This window comes from Pseudorca crassidens, chromosome X (assembly GCF_039906515.1).
Source record: "Pseudorca crassidens isolate mPseCra1 chromosome X, mPseCra1.hap1, whole genome shotgun sequence".
Classification (NCBI taxonomy): Eukaryota; Metazoa; Chordata; class Mammalia; order Artiodactyla; family Delphinidae; genus Pseudorca; species Pseudorca crassidens.
In genome coordinates, this window is record NC_090317.1 from 56,899,942 (window position 1) to 56,914,293 (window position 14,352).

Consider the following 14,352-nt stretch of genomic DNA (forward strand, 5'->3'; position numbering starts at 1 on the left):
ATTTTGTCTGTTTTACAAGATTGTTATTTCTTGCATTACCAAATGTGTGACTGAGCCTCCGACAAAAATATATAGTTTTATATGAGATCAATGATTGTAAAATTGTAACTCTACACTTGGGAAAATACAACAAAGGGGAATTTTCCTGGACCATAACAGATTGGTAAGACAGGTGGGCCAGAGTCCTTAGTTATTGTTAAAAGACCTAGTCCAGTAATAGCACATTAAGAAGCCTATCAGTGAAATCTTCAGCAGACCTAGGAATGAGTATTCCTAGCACCATTCATCCTTCCTTTCATCCCATTTCATGGGACGAAATGGTCATGAAATACCTCCCAAAGCAAGGTCAAATTTATGACCATGAGGGGGCCTTGTCAACAACAAATTGGCACTGGCAAACTACCTCTACAAGGATTAAATCATGTGCTGCTGCAGCTGCTGATTTTCAACACTCCCTGAAAGCAGTTCAGGGTGGAGAGCAGAAATGAGGGCACTCTGTGCTCTGGGAAAACTGGCAGAACATATCTTCAGATAGTTAGATATTTTCAGGAGCCGATTTTATGAGCCCAGTTCTTGTAACTCCTCATATCTAGAAAAGCACTAAAATCCTTCATGGTGACAACTGCTCCTCATGATTAACAGAAAACTTCTGCAGAAAAATATGTGCTTGATTGTATGTGCTCCCCTTCACCAAAATCACATATATACCGACCTTCCCCCCTGCATCTTTGGAGCAGTTTCTTAGAACTATCTGAAATGCTGTCTCTTGGGCTATAGTCTTCGTTTTGCCCCAAATAAAACTTGACTCACAACTTTCATGTTGTGCATTTTTTTTAAGGTCACACTGGCACAGGACCTGACTTGGTTCCTCTTTGCTAAGAGAACAAGTTTACTTAGAATGCTGCTTTTGATAACAAATTGAGTGAACTATCTTGGCTTTAACTGATCTGTATTTATTCTTAAATATTCTGTCTGACCAAATGTTTTATATAAAAAAGAACTTTTTGATATTTTTGATGAACTTCCTATCAGATTCTAATTCAAGTTGCATTGACTTCAGTTAGCTTTGGGATGCTTCAGAGGGCCCCTGAGGTACCTCAGAAAAAAATCTTTATATATATATTAAACTGACTAGAATTGATTGGTATGCTAAATCACATGGAAAACATTGTTAAATGAGTGATAAGCATCCTCAGATTATACAGTATGAATAAATGTTACTTTTATCATTCATAGGCAGCTAAGCTGATGCTTTGCACAACTGCCAAATCTACAAGAAGAGTCAGAGAAAGGATGCTTTGACAAAAACAGGTTTCTGATAACTTTTAAATCATAATGCTGAATTTGGTAAGATATTTTAAAGTGTAACAGAAACTTTGATTTCATAAAACTGTTAGTAAAAAAGATTAATTATATAGGACTGAGTAAACTGATGAATATGATTTCAATTTTTTGGTTTTGCCTGAATTACTGGCTTTTAATCTGTGTTTTCACTAAGGGGTTTAATATTACCTGCCCAAAGCTGATCAGTTCCAGTTCACAATCACCCTTCATCTCCCCCGTATAGCAGGAAGTACCAAAGAGCTGTTGTCAGCCCTTTCCCCACAAGACTGTGAAATGGATATTGACAGTTGGTAATTGTAATAGGGAAGAACAAATCTGATGCCGTATTAGACATGTTTTTTTTTGTAACATCTTTATTGAAGTATAATTGCTTGAAAATGTTGTGTTAGTTTCTGCTGTATAACAGAGTGGATCAGCTATACGTATACATGTATCACCATATCCCCTCCCTCTTGCATCTCTCTCCCACCCTCCCTATCCCACCCCTCTAGGTGGTCACAAAGCACCAAGCTGATCTCGCTGTGCTATGAAGCTGCTTCCCACTAGCTATTTTATATGTGGTAGTGTATATATGTCAATGCTATTCTCTCAATTTTCCCCAGCTTACACATCCCCCTCCCTGTGTCCTCAAGTTCATTCTCTATGTCTGCAACTTTATTCCTCTCCTGCCCCTAGGTTCATGATAACCTTTTCTTGTTTGTTTCTTTTAGATTTCATATATATGTGTTACTATATGGTATTTGTTTTTCTCTTTCTGACTTATTTCACTCTGTATGACAGATTCTAGGTCCATTCACCTCACTACAAATAACTCAGTATCATTTCTTCTTATGGTTGAGTAATATTCCATTGTATATATGTGTGACATCTTCTTTATCCATTCATCTGTCAATGGACACTTAGGTTGATTCCATGCCCTGGCTATTGTAAATAGTGCTGCAATGCATATTGTGGTACATGTGCCTTTTTGAATTATGGATTTCTCAGGGTATATGCCCAGTAGTGAGATTGCTGGGTCATATGGTAGTTCTATTTTCAGTTATTTAAGGAACTTCCATACCGTTCTCCACAATGACTGTATCAACTTGCATTCCCATCAACAGTGCAAGAGTGTTCCCTTTTCTCCACACCCTCTCCAGCATTTATTGTTTCTAAATTTCTTTATGGTGGCCATTCTGACCAGTGTGAGATGATACCTCACTGTGTTTTTTTTTTTTTTTTTTTTTTGCGGTACGTGGGCCTCTCACTGTTGTAGCCTCTCTCGTTGCAGAGCACAGGCTCTGGACACGCAGGCTCAGCGGCCATGGCTCACGGGCACAGCCGCTCCGCAGCATGTGGGATCTTCCCGGACCGGGGCACGAACCCGTGTCCCCTGCATCGGCAGGTGGACTCTCAACCACTGCGCCACCAGGGAAGCCCCTCACTGTGGTTTTGACTTGCATTTCTCAATGATTAGTGAAGTTGAGCATTCTTTCATGTGTTTGCTGGCAATCTGTATGTCTTCCTTGGAGAAATGTCTATTTAGGTCTTCCACCCATTTTTAAATTGAGTTGTTTGTTTGTTTGTTTGTTTGATATTGAGCTGCATGAGCTGCTTTTATATTTTGGAGATTAATCCTTTGTCAGTTGCTTCATTTGCAAATATTTTCTCCTGTTCTGAGGGTTGTCTTTTCATCTTCTTATGGTTTCCTTTGCTGTGCAAAAGCTTTTAAGTTGCCTTAAGTCCCATTAGTTTATTTTTGTTTTTATTTTCATTACTCTAGGAGGTGGGTCAAAAAGGATCTTGCTGTGATTTATGTCATAGAGTGTTCTGCCTATGTTTTCCTCTAAGAGCTTTATAGTTTCTGACCTTACATTAAGGTCTTTAATCCACTTTGAGTTTATTTTTGTGTATGGTGTTAGGAAGTGTTCTAATTTTATTCTCTTACATGTAGCTGTCCAGTTTTCCCAGCACCACTTATTGAAGAGGCTGTCTTCTCTCCATTGTCTATTCTTGCCTCCTTTATCAAAGATAAGGTGACCATATGTGCATAGGTTTATCTCTGGGGTTCCTATCCTGTTCCATTAATCTGTGTATCTATTTTTGTGCCAGTTCCATACTGTCTTGATCACTGTAGCTTTGCAGTATAGTCTGAAGTCCGGGTGCCTGATTCTTCCAGCTCCGGTTTTCTTTCTCAAGGTTGCTTTGGCTATTTGGGGTCGTTTTTGTATCTATACAAGTTGTAAAAGTTTTTGTTCTACTTCTGTGAAAGACGCCAGTGGTAGTTTGATAGGGATTGCATTGAATCTGTAAATTGCCTTTGGTAGTAGAGTCATTTTCACAATGTTGATTCTTCCAATCCAATAACATGGTATATCTCTCCATCTGTTTTTATCATCTTGAAGAAACCAATAGCAAAGATCAATAAAACTATAAGCTGGTTCTTTGAGAAGATAAACCAAATTGATAAACTATTAGGCAAACTCATCAAGAAAGAAAGGGATAAGACTCAAATCAACAGAATAAGAAATGAAAAAGGAGAAGTAACTACTGACACTGCAGAAATACAAATGATCATGAGAGATTACTACAAGCAACTATATGCCAATAAAATGGACAACCTGGAGGAAGTGGACAAATTCTTAGAAAGGTACAACCTTACAAGACTGAACCAAGAAGAAATAGAAAATATGAACAGACCAATCACAAGCACTGAAATTGTAACTGTGATTAAAAATCTTCCAACAAACAAAAGCCCAGGACCAGAGGGCTTCACAGGCGAATTCTGTCAAGCATTTAGAGAAGAGCTAACACCTATCCTTCTCAAACTCTTCCAAAATATAGCAGAGGTACGAACTCCCAAACTCATTCTATGAGACCGCCATCACCCTGATACCAAAACCAGACAGAGGTGTCACACAAAAAGAAAACAACACGCCAATATCCCTGATGAACATAGATGCAAAAATCCTGAAAAGAATACTAGCAAACAGAATCCAACAGCACATTAAAAGGATCATACACCATGATCAAGTGGGGTTTATCCCAAGAATGCAAGGATTCTTCAATATATGCAAATCAATCAATGTGATACATCATATTAATAAATTGAAGGATAAAAACCATATGATAATCTCAATAGATGCAGCAAAAGCTTTCAACAAATTCAACACTGATTTATGATAAAACTCTCCAGAAAGCAGGCAAGGAGGAAACCTCCCTCAACATTATAAAGACCATATATGACAAACCCACATCCAACATCGTTCTCAATGGTGAAAAACTCAAACGGTTTCCTCTAAGATCAGGAGCAAGACAAGGTTGCCCACTCTCACCATTGTTATTCAAAACAGTTTTGGAAGTTTTAGGCACGGCAATCAGGGAAGAATAAGAAATAAAAAGAATCCCAATCAGAAAAGAAGAATTAAAACCATCACTGTTTGCAGATGGCATGCTACTATACATAGAGAATCCTAAAGATGCTACCAGAAAACTACTAGAGCTAATCAATGAGTTTGGTATAGTAGCAGGATACAAAATTAATGCACAGAAATCTCTTGCATTCCTATACACTAACAACGAAAAATCTGAAAGAGATAGTAAGGAAGCACTCCCATTTACCATTGCAACACAAATTCCCATTTCTTTTACTTTAACCTTTGTATTCTATTGCTTTTGCTACAAGTTCATCACTAAAGTGATGTTGCCTATAGCTTAAAGTATACATAATGGCCCATCTCCGGGAGCCCTGCCCCCAGGCTTGAATGTTAAACTAGAATTCCTTTGTTCAGCTCACTGGGAACATCTTGACCCAGCCCACCTGTGAATGGCTACAGGAAAGAAGAAATTAACATATCCCCTCATGAGTCTGGTTGAAACCAGGAGATATATGCAACAATGTATTACCGATATTAGCTTTTTTTGTTTCTTTCATTATCCAGTATGTGTGAGCCTCTGATAATATATATTTCCATATGAGATCAATGATTGTAATAGTGAAACACTAGATATGAGAAGAAGCCACGAGAGGGAATATTTTCCTTGACCCTATGAAGCTAGTAACACAGGAGGTCCAGAGACTTTGGGCTCTAAGGCCTAGTCCAGTGATAGCACGTTGAGTGGCCTACCGATGAAGTCTTCGTCAGACCTGGGAATGAGCATTCATAGCACCATGGGATGAAATTGCCCCCAAAATCATGGACAAATTTATGACCTTGAAGGGGCCCTACCAGCTGAAAATTGACACTTGCCATCTACCTCTCCACTGCAGCTGCTGACCTTCAAAACCCCCTGAAAGGAGTTCAGGGTGGAGATCAAGTATGGGGCACTCTGTGCTCTGGGAATATGTGGCAGAACAGGCCTTCAGATAGTTAGATATTTTCAGTAGATTTTATGAGCCCAAATTCTTCAATCTTCTCATATCTAGAAAAGCATGAATATCACTAATGTGACATCTTCTTTGGCCATTGAGGAGAGAAATGCATCTGGAAGTAAAAATGGAGTAGCTGTGTCAGACTCAGAAGCCACCAGCCATTCTCAAAACAGTGTCTGCTGGAATAATTGTAACCAAGCAGGACCCTGTGGGTACCTCTGTCACGTTTATGATTAACCTCTCTATCTGACATTTATTCCTTTTCTTGATCAAAACTTGTTCTCTTCAAGATTGAGGGTATCAAAGAAAAGGGGGTAATTGTAACTGAGCAGGACCCTATGGGACCTTCCTGGGACAGGCCTTTCCCCATATCCTCTGCTTTAGCTCCTCTCTGAAGTACCTAGATAATAGCATTTGATGCAAATTTCCTGAGTTGTTTTGCAGATGTGAACCCCCTCACACACACACACCAAATGGAAGAACTACTTAAGGACCATGAGCACATAACCCCAGGCCTCCTGGAGCCTAAGGACTGATAATGTTGGCCCCTGTGACAGCACCCTGCTGCCTCACCATCAGCCGATCAGAGAATTTTGCACAAGCTGATCACATACCCTGTGACTACCCCCTCTCCTGGCCTTTAAAAATGCTTTGCCAAAACCCTTTTAGGAGCTCAAGGCTTTGCAGGGCATGAGCCACCTTGTCTCCTTGCATGGCCTTGCAATAAACCTTTCTTTCCTCCAAATTCCAACGTTTCGGTTTGTCTGTGCGTCAGGCACACAAACTTGCATTAACAGATATATTAGCCTCCTTATCTTGGTTACCTAAAATACTCTCTATATGTAAAATTAGAGGAAAAAATAAGATGAAAGAACAGAGCAGGATGTAATTTAGTAATATATTAGATATAGGAAAATGATTGCCCATTCATAGTGGCTTAAATAAGAGGATGTTTCCAATAAATAAGTCAGAGAGTAAGATTCTGGCACCATTTTATTATGTTAATGAGATCAGTGCTTTGGATAGTTCTCTCTGTATTTCTCTTGGCTTTTCTCTCATGGCCTTAATATGGATACAATGGATGTATCTATTACATTCTCTAAACTGTGCTTAAAGGCAGGAAAGAGGGAGAGGCATGGAGCAAAATTTCTTCTTCCGTACCCAGGGAGGATATAATTGTCAAAAGTGCTCCTCTCCAAGCAAACATCTCTTTATATTTTTATTGGGCAGAACTGGATCATATACCCACCACTAATCTATGAATGGGACCACTTTCTCTGAGATCACGGGATTTCCAGCTAATACTTTTGAGGAAGGAAAATGGGTAAGTGGCTCTTGTGTAGATAGCCAACAGTGTCTGCCCCAGAAGGTATAGGAGGATGTGGACACACACATGTACACACACACAGTTTTATCCCTTTACTTTAATGTTTCCTTTCTAAGAAACTTTTCAAAGCCTCTGAGTCAATATGTATAGTGAAAAATAGGCGGTTAAGGAAAGTTTTATTAAATAAGTCTAAGGGAAGGCTGTGAATTTGTAAATTTACTTCCCATTTCTTTTCACAGTTTGTCTTCTGTGTTCTTAGCATTCTTTAACAACTTGATTTTTTTAAGCATCAATATTTAGATGTTGTTGTGGTAGCAAGGAAGGTAACTACACATGTTTATGGTTTCTTTGTTAGTATCTGCACAAGTGCAATCTTTTTTTTTTTTTTTTCTTAAAGTTTAGATTCAAATGTAGGTGTAGAGACTTTCTTCCAAAGGAACATGTTTCACTTTGGCTAGAAGGTGATAGCTTTAAAAAGGGGTTGGAGATGAGACTACTGATTCAAGAATAATTATTATCTTGTGAATGAAAAATCCTAATGTTATACACAAATTCCTTTGTATAGATGTTTTCATTTTGTTTTGATATACAGTTGACCTTTGAATAACAGGGCTTTGAACTGTGTGAGTCCACTTATATGCAGGTTTCTTTCATTAAATCCGTACTACAGTACTACACAATCTGCAACTGGTTGAATCCTGGATCCAGAATCTCAGATAAGAGGGCCGACTGTAAAGTATATGTGTGTTTTCAACTGCACAGGGGGTGGGGAGGGAAGTTTAGTGCCCCTAACCCCTGAGTTGTTCAAGGGTCAACTGTAAACATACTTGTTGCTACACATCACATTTGTCCACAAATGGAAAAATTTCTGACACAGGGATTTAGAAGAACTGACAGATTTACATAACCTTTGCACCAGTACTATTTGTTTATTTAACAACAGTTCATTAGACATATAATAACATAAGGAGAATAAAATATTTGGTTATATATACAAAGATGATTTACATCATGGATGGACCTTCACAGTTGAATTTTTCATACAGAGGAAAATGTATTAAAAATATTCTGCAGAAAGGCTGTTCAAAGTTTTGTGGGTTTTTTTGGTAGAGTGCTGAATTTCCTTATGATTATTATCTTCCTTTAGATGTATTTCACCAGTACATCACATTGTATTTCATCAATCATATTTGATTGCAATGCTTGATTCAAATAAAACTGTCACAAATTCTGCCTCTTGGGAAATTTATGAGTACTTTTTGTTATTGTTGATTTATTTTTATTTTTTGTTCATAGTTCGTACTATTTTTCACTCTTTGTTTCCTGGAGGTTTTCCACAGCAGTGTTTTCCTAGGAAATCTGGAAGGACTGCCACTGACCTTAATCACAACCGATGTTCAGTGCTTAAATAACCACCATTAAATGATTCACTAAGTTGTGGTATAAATAGAGTAATAAATACTTTTAAAATGGTTTAATATTTGAGTATTTCATCACTTTCTATGATCCAGTTGTCCTACTTCATTAATATGAAGTATGAAATGCACAAAATTTATGCTGAGAAATCATGGTTATTTTTCTTCTTCTTTTTTGTGTGAACAATACTTTATACTTCCAAGTAGAATGAAGTGTCAGAAAACGTGGTCTTTGTGCTCAGATACTGACACAAGCTATGGAATTTGGGAAGAGTCCTTTGACCATTGTTTTCTTATCTATAAATAAAGACACTAGTGTTAACTTTTAGTTTGATTTTTTAGGGCTATATGAATCAAGTGAAACAATGTTTGTAAACATGTTTTAAACTGTATGTAAAATTTATTCTATGCATTGATAATTGCTATTTAAATGTATGATTGTTATGATACCAACTCAGTTGTAGATGTCATATGATTCATCTACTTTATGACTGTAGAAATTAAAAATTTAAAAACACATTAGTGTTCTTCTGGTCTGACATCTTTATATTTTCCTGAGATGGTGTTGAAGACCCCAAAGAATTATGGCTTATTAACTATATTTGTGGAGAAAACACTGGGATAGCACTCCTGAATGTTTGCCAAATAACCTTCTCTAACATCTGTGTTTAGAATGTGACCTCTCTTCTATTAAGACATAGTAATCCACAAGTCCCCCGTGATGATTAGCTGGAAATATCAGATACTGCATTACAGAGGAATCGTATCTTTTGAAGCTTCTGTACCAGAGAGGTATTACACTTTCAGTGCTACCCTTGAGATTTTAAACATTTTAAGCATTTACAGTTATTAAATAAATTTCTAAATTCTAATGGCTATAAGAAATATACCCTGTGTCTCTAAGCATTGTGAATTTGTGACAAGTTGTCAGGGGAAGCATAAGTGCTATCTTACAGAATTCCAGAGAGATGAACAATATGACAATTTTTAGATGTTTTAAAACATTTTATGAAGGCAAGATACTTGAAAAACACACAGCCATACACAAAGAATTGACTGCAAATGAGATCTAACAGACACAAGACAGCTAATTCTCAAATTTTATATTTTTTTCTGCTACTTGGATACTGAATTTAATGTAAAATTAAAATGAAATAAGATACTCAATTCAATTTGCAGAGGTTACAGAGACCTTGAAGCCTTTTGAGTAACCAAATATGTAATACATTATCATGCGGTCAAATATACTTGGTAAAACAACATACATACTTCATGTTATGAATTTCTTGCAAAATAATAGGAAACAGGGGAGAGCAAATAAATTCATTTAAGCTCATTGTTTGCATTTTATTTATTACAAATAGCCCTGCATTAAATCAATATTAATTAGCAATGTGGACCTGAGACAACTGTTTTTCATCAAAAATAAGAGGTATTTATTCTTATTAATGTCATTCTGTTACTAGTGATATCTCTCTGCTCTGCTAGAGGAATTTTCTTTGCTTATACACCAAATGGTCTACTTCTAGACATTTCAAAGATCATATAAGGAGGTTGCACATATACCAGACAGGAAAAAAAATGAATCTGTCATAGAATTTTAGAGTAGGAATGAGACTATTTTTAAACTACACTGAACCTTAATTGTTTCAAAAAAAGACATTATTAGCATTAGTTTCTTAGTTGAAAATATGTTCTACCATCAACAAGTTTCCATGAAGGTTTGTAGTAGTAGTAGTAAAGTTGTTGTTGTTGTTGTCGTTGTTGTTGTATTAAGTGGCAGAGCCAGGATTTGAATTCAGGTTAGTCTGCATGCACATACCTCTTAGTCATTATGCTAAACTGAAAGACTCAAACCTACCCTTGATAATTTTAGTATTATTTTAGGCTCTCATTCACTTATTCATTCATTTATTTCATTTATTCTCATGAATTCATTCATTTGTTCAACAAAGTGTTATTGAGTGATAACTATGTGCAGGTCACTGAATCTGATTCTCCATGACTCCAGAATGAGAATGACTGTTTGGTACAGTGATACCAGGATTACCCACCTGCTCCTGAGACATGGAAAATTTCCTCCCAATTTTGGCAATTGTAGCAGACTTGTAATTTTATATCAAAACTTGTTCTGTTCATTGGCATTTAGCTGGACTGCATTTGTCTGCCTTCTTTGAATTTGGATGTGGCTATGTAACTGAGCTTTCTCCAGTGGATGCATTTGTACCACAGCCAGGCATGGCCCATTAAATCCTTTTATGCCAGGTCTTCTTTGTTTTTCCACTTTCAGTTGACTGCAGTGGCAATTGTCCAGGCAAACTAGGAAGCTTTGTGTTGAATACAACAGAGTCTTCTTCACTTAAGTTCTTAAATTACCACTTGGAGAGAAGCTGCCTAGGACTGTTAAGTAAAAGAAAAATATTCTTGCTGAAACTTCAATTGTGATAAGATATTTTTCTATAGGTTACCACATAATTAGCCTATATTAAATAATACAGACATTAAAAAGGCCTCGGGCTTCCCTGGTGGTGCAGTGGTTGAGAGTCCACCTGCCGATACAGGGGACACGGATTCATGCCCCGGTCCGGGAAGATCCCACCTGCCGCGGAGCTGCTAGGCCCGTGAGCCATGGCCGCTGGGCCTGCGCGTCCAGAGCCAGTGCTCCGCAGCGGGAGAGGCCACAACAGTGAGAGGCTGGCGTACCGCAAAAAAAAAAAAAAAAAAAAAAAAAAAAGCCTAAAATCCTAGATTCATGGGTTATTTTTAGCTCAGCAGAGTGGCATTAGCCATGGTCAGTGTGCTTTGTTAAGTTTCTGGTGGCAATTTGGCCCTTTATCATTGCTGAGTTGTCCTATGAGATAGGAAAAAACACCTCACCTCAAATTATGGAGAGGGCTATTAGTGTTGCCACCTACTGACCGACATATATCTGTAAAATAGATTAACTAATGTGTCACATATTCCATCTAATTATATTTCCTCTTTCTAGTCTTCAAAGTTCTCCAAAAAGGCATGGAATTACAATAAAATTAATATTTATTGAGCACAATATGTTCAGAGATTGTACTTTGCCCATTATGTATATTATTCCATTTAACCTTCAAACAAACACCCCTATGATATAGGAACTACTATTACAGGTGATTACATTGAAACTTAGTCCATTAAATATCTTGTCCAAAGTCTCACACACACAGAAAGTGGTGTACCTTGTATAAAAACTCTGCTTTTGCTTAAGTTTACTTTAGAGACCCAATTTCACCCCCAGATTGAAAAAATGGGGACCTTAATATAATTTTAATTTATCCTTATATATGGTAGTAGAGATAATCTGGTGGTATCTTCCAAAAAGTTATTATTGAGATATAATTCATTTGCCAAAAAATTCACCATTAAAAAGCATAAAATTCATTGTTTTTTAGTGTATTCACAAGGTTATGAAAACATAACCACTGTTTAATTACAGAATATTTTCATAACCTCCAAAAGAAACCCCATACCTGTTAGCAGGTACTCCCAATTCCTTCATCTCCCTATACTCTGGCAAACACTAATCTGTTTACCATCTAAATGGAATTTCCTGTTCTGGGAATTTAATATAGATGGACTCATACAGTACATGGCTTTTTGTGTATGGCTTTTTTTACTTAGAATAATATTTTCAAGATTATTATAGCATGTACCTATAATTAATTTCTTTTTCTAATTAATATAATTTATTTTTTGAATAGCTACAGGTTTATAGAAAAATTGAGTAGAAAGTACAGTGTTTCCATATAACCCCTAAACCAATTCTCCCTTATTTTCCTCTATCCTTAACAACATCTTGCACTAGTGTGGTACATTTGATGTGCCAATATTGATACATTATTATTAACTAAAGTGCATAGTTTGCATTATGGTTCACTCTTTGTGTTCTGCATTCTGTAGGTTTTGGCAAATGTATAATGACGTGAATCCACCATTACAGTATCATACAGAATAGTATCGCTGTATCAAAAGAATCCCTTGTGCGTCATCTATTCATCCCACACTACCTTCTGCTGAATCCCTGGAAACCACTGATATTCTTACTATCACACAAATTTTGCCTTTTCCAAAATGTATATAGTTAGAATCATACAATATATAGCCTTTTTAGTTTAGAAATGTTTCACTTAACAATATGCATTTAATATTCTTCCATGTATTTTCATGGCTTTATGACTCATTTGTTTTTATTGCAGGATAATACTCCATTCTATGGATGCACTAGAGTTTGTTTATACATTCACATGTTGAAGGACATCTTGGTTGCTTCCAAGTGTTGGCAATTATATATAAAATGGCCATGAACATTCCTGTGCAAATTTTTTGTAGACATAAGTTTTCAAATCATTTGGGTAAATATCAAGGAGCATGATCGCTGGATCATATGGTATGCATATGTTTAGTTTTGTAAGAAACTGCCAAACTGACTTCCAAAGCAGATGTACCATTTCACAATCCCACCAGCAAAGAATGAGCATTACTATAGTTCCACATCCTCACCAGCATTTGGTATTGTCAGTGCTTTGGACTTTAGCCATCATAATAGGTGTGTAGTGGTATCTCATTGTTTTAATGTGCAATCCTTTAATGACATATGGTGTTGAATAACTTTTCATTTACTTATTTGTCTGCTTATTTATCTATATGCCTTCTTTTGTGAAGTGTCTGTTCTTATTTTTTTTCCATTTTTAATTGCACTGTTTGTTTTCATGTTGCATTTTAAGAATTCTTTGTATATTTTGGATAACAGTTCTTTATCAAATGTATCTCTTCCAAATATTTTCTACCAGTTTGTGGCTTGTCTTATCATCACTTTCTTGACAGTATCTTTTGCAGAGCATGAGTTTTTAATTTTATGAAGATCTACTTATTAATGATTTATTTCACCAATTGTGCCTTTGGTGTTGTATCTAAGAAGGCATCACCATACCCAAGGTTATCTAGGTTTTCTCCTGTGCTGTCTTCTAGGAGGTTTGTAGTTTTTCATTTTATATTTAGGTCTATAATCTATTTTGAGTTGCTTTTTGTGAAAGTGTAAAGTCTGTGTCTAGATTCATTTACTTGCATGGAAATGTGCAGTTGTTCTTGCACCATTTCTTGAAAAGACTATCCTTTCTCCATTGCATTGCCTTCACTCCTTTGGGAAAAATCAGTTGTGACTGTATTTATGTGGGTCTATTTCTGGTCTCTCTGTTCTGTTCCATTGATCTATTTGTTTATTCTTTTACCAACACCACATTGTGATGGCTTTATAGTAAGTCGAAGTTGGACAGGTTCAGTCCTCTAACTTTGTTCTTCTCCTTCAATATTGTGTTGCCTATTCTGTTCTTTTTGGCCTCTCCATAAAAACTTTAGAGTCAGTGTGATGATATCCACAAAATAACTTGCTGGGATTTTGATTTTCCTTGTACTCAATGTACCTGAGAAAGAAGGATATGCTGGGATTTGAGACAACATAAATGGACTTTGAAAACATTATGCTAAGGGAGATAAGTCAGACAGAGAAAAACAAATACTGTATGATGTCACTTATATGTGGAATCTAAAATGAGCCAAAGTTATAAAAACAGTAAAATTGTTGTTACCAGGGGATAGGGGGTGGGGGAATAGGACAGATGGTGTTTAAAGGGTACAAACCTGCAAAATCATAAATAAGCCGTAGAGATCTAATGCACAGTATAGTAAATATAGACAATAATAGTGTATTTTTATGATCACACCTGCTAAAAGACTAGAAATTAATCATTCCAATCACTAAAAAGAAACAATGGTTATGTAACATAATAGAGGTGCTAACAAGTTATCACTACAATGGCAATTATTACAATATATAATTGTATCACATTAACATGTTTACACCTTAAATTTATACAATCTTGTATGTC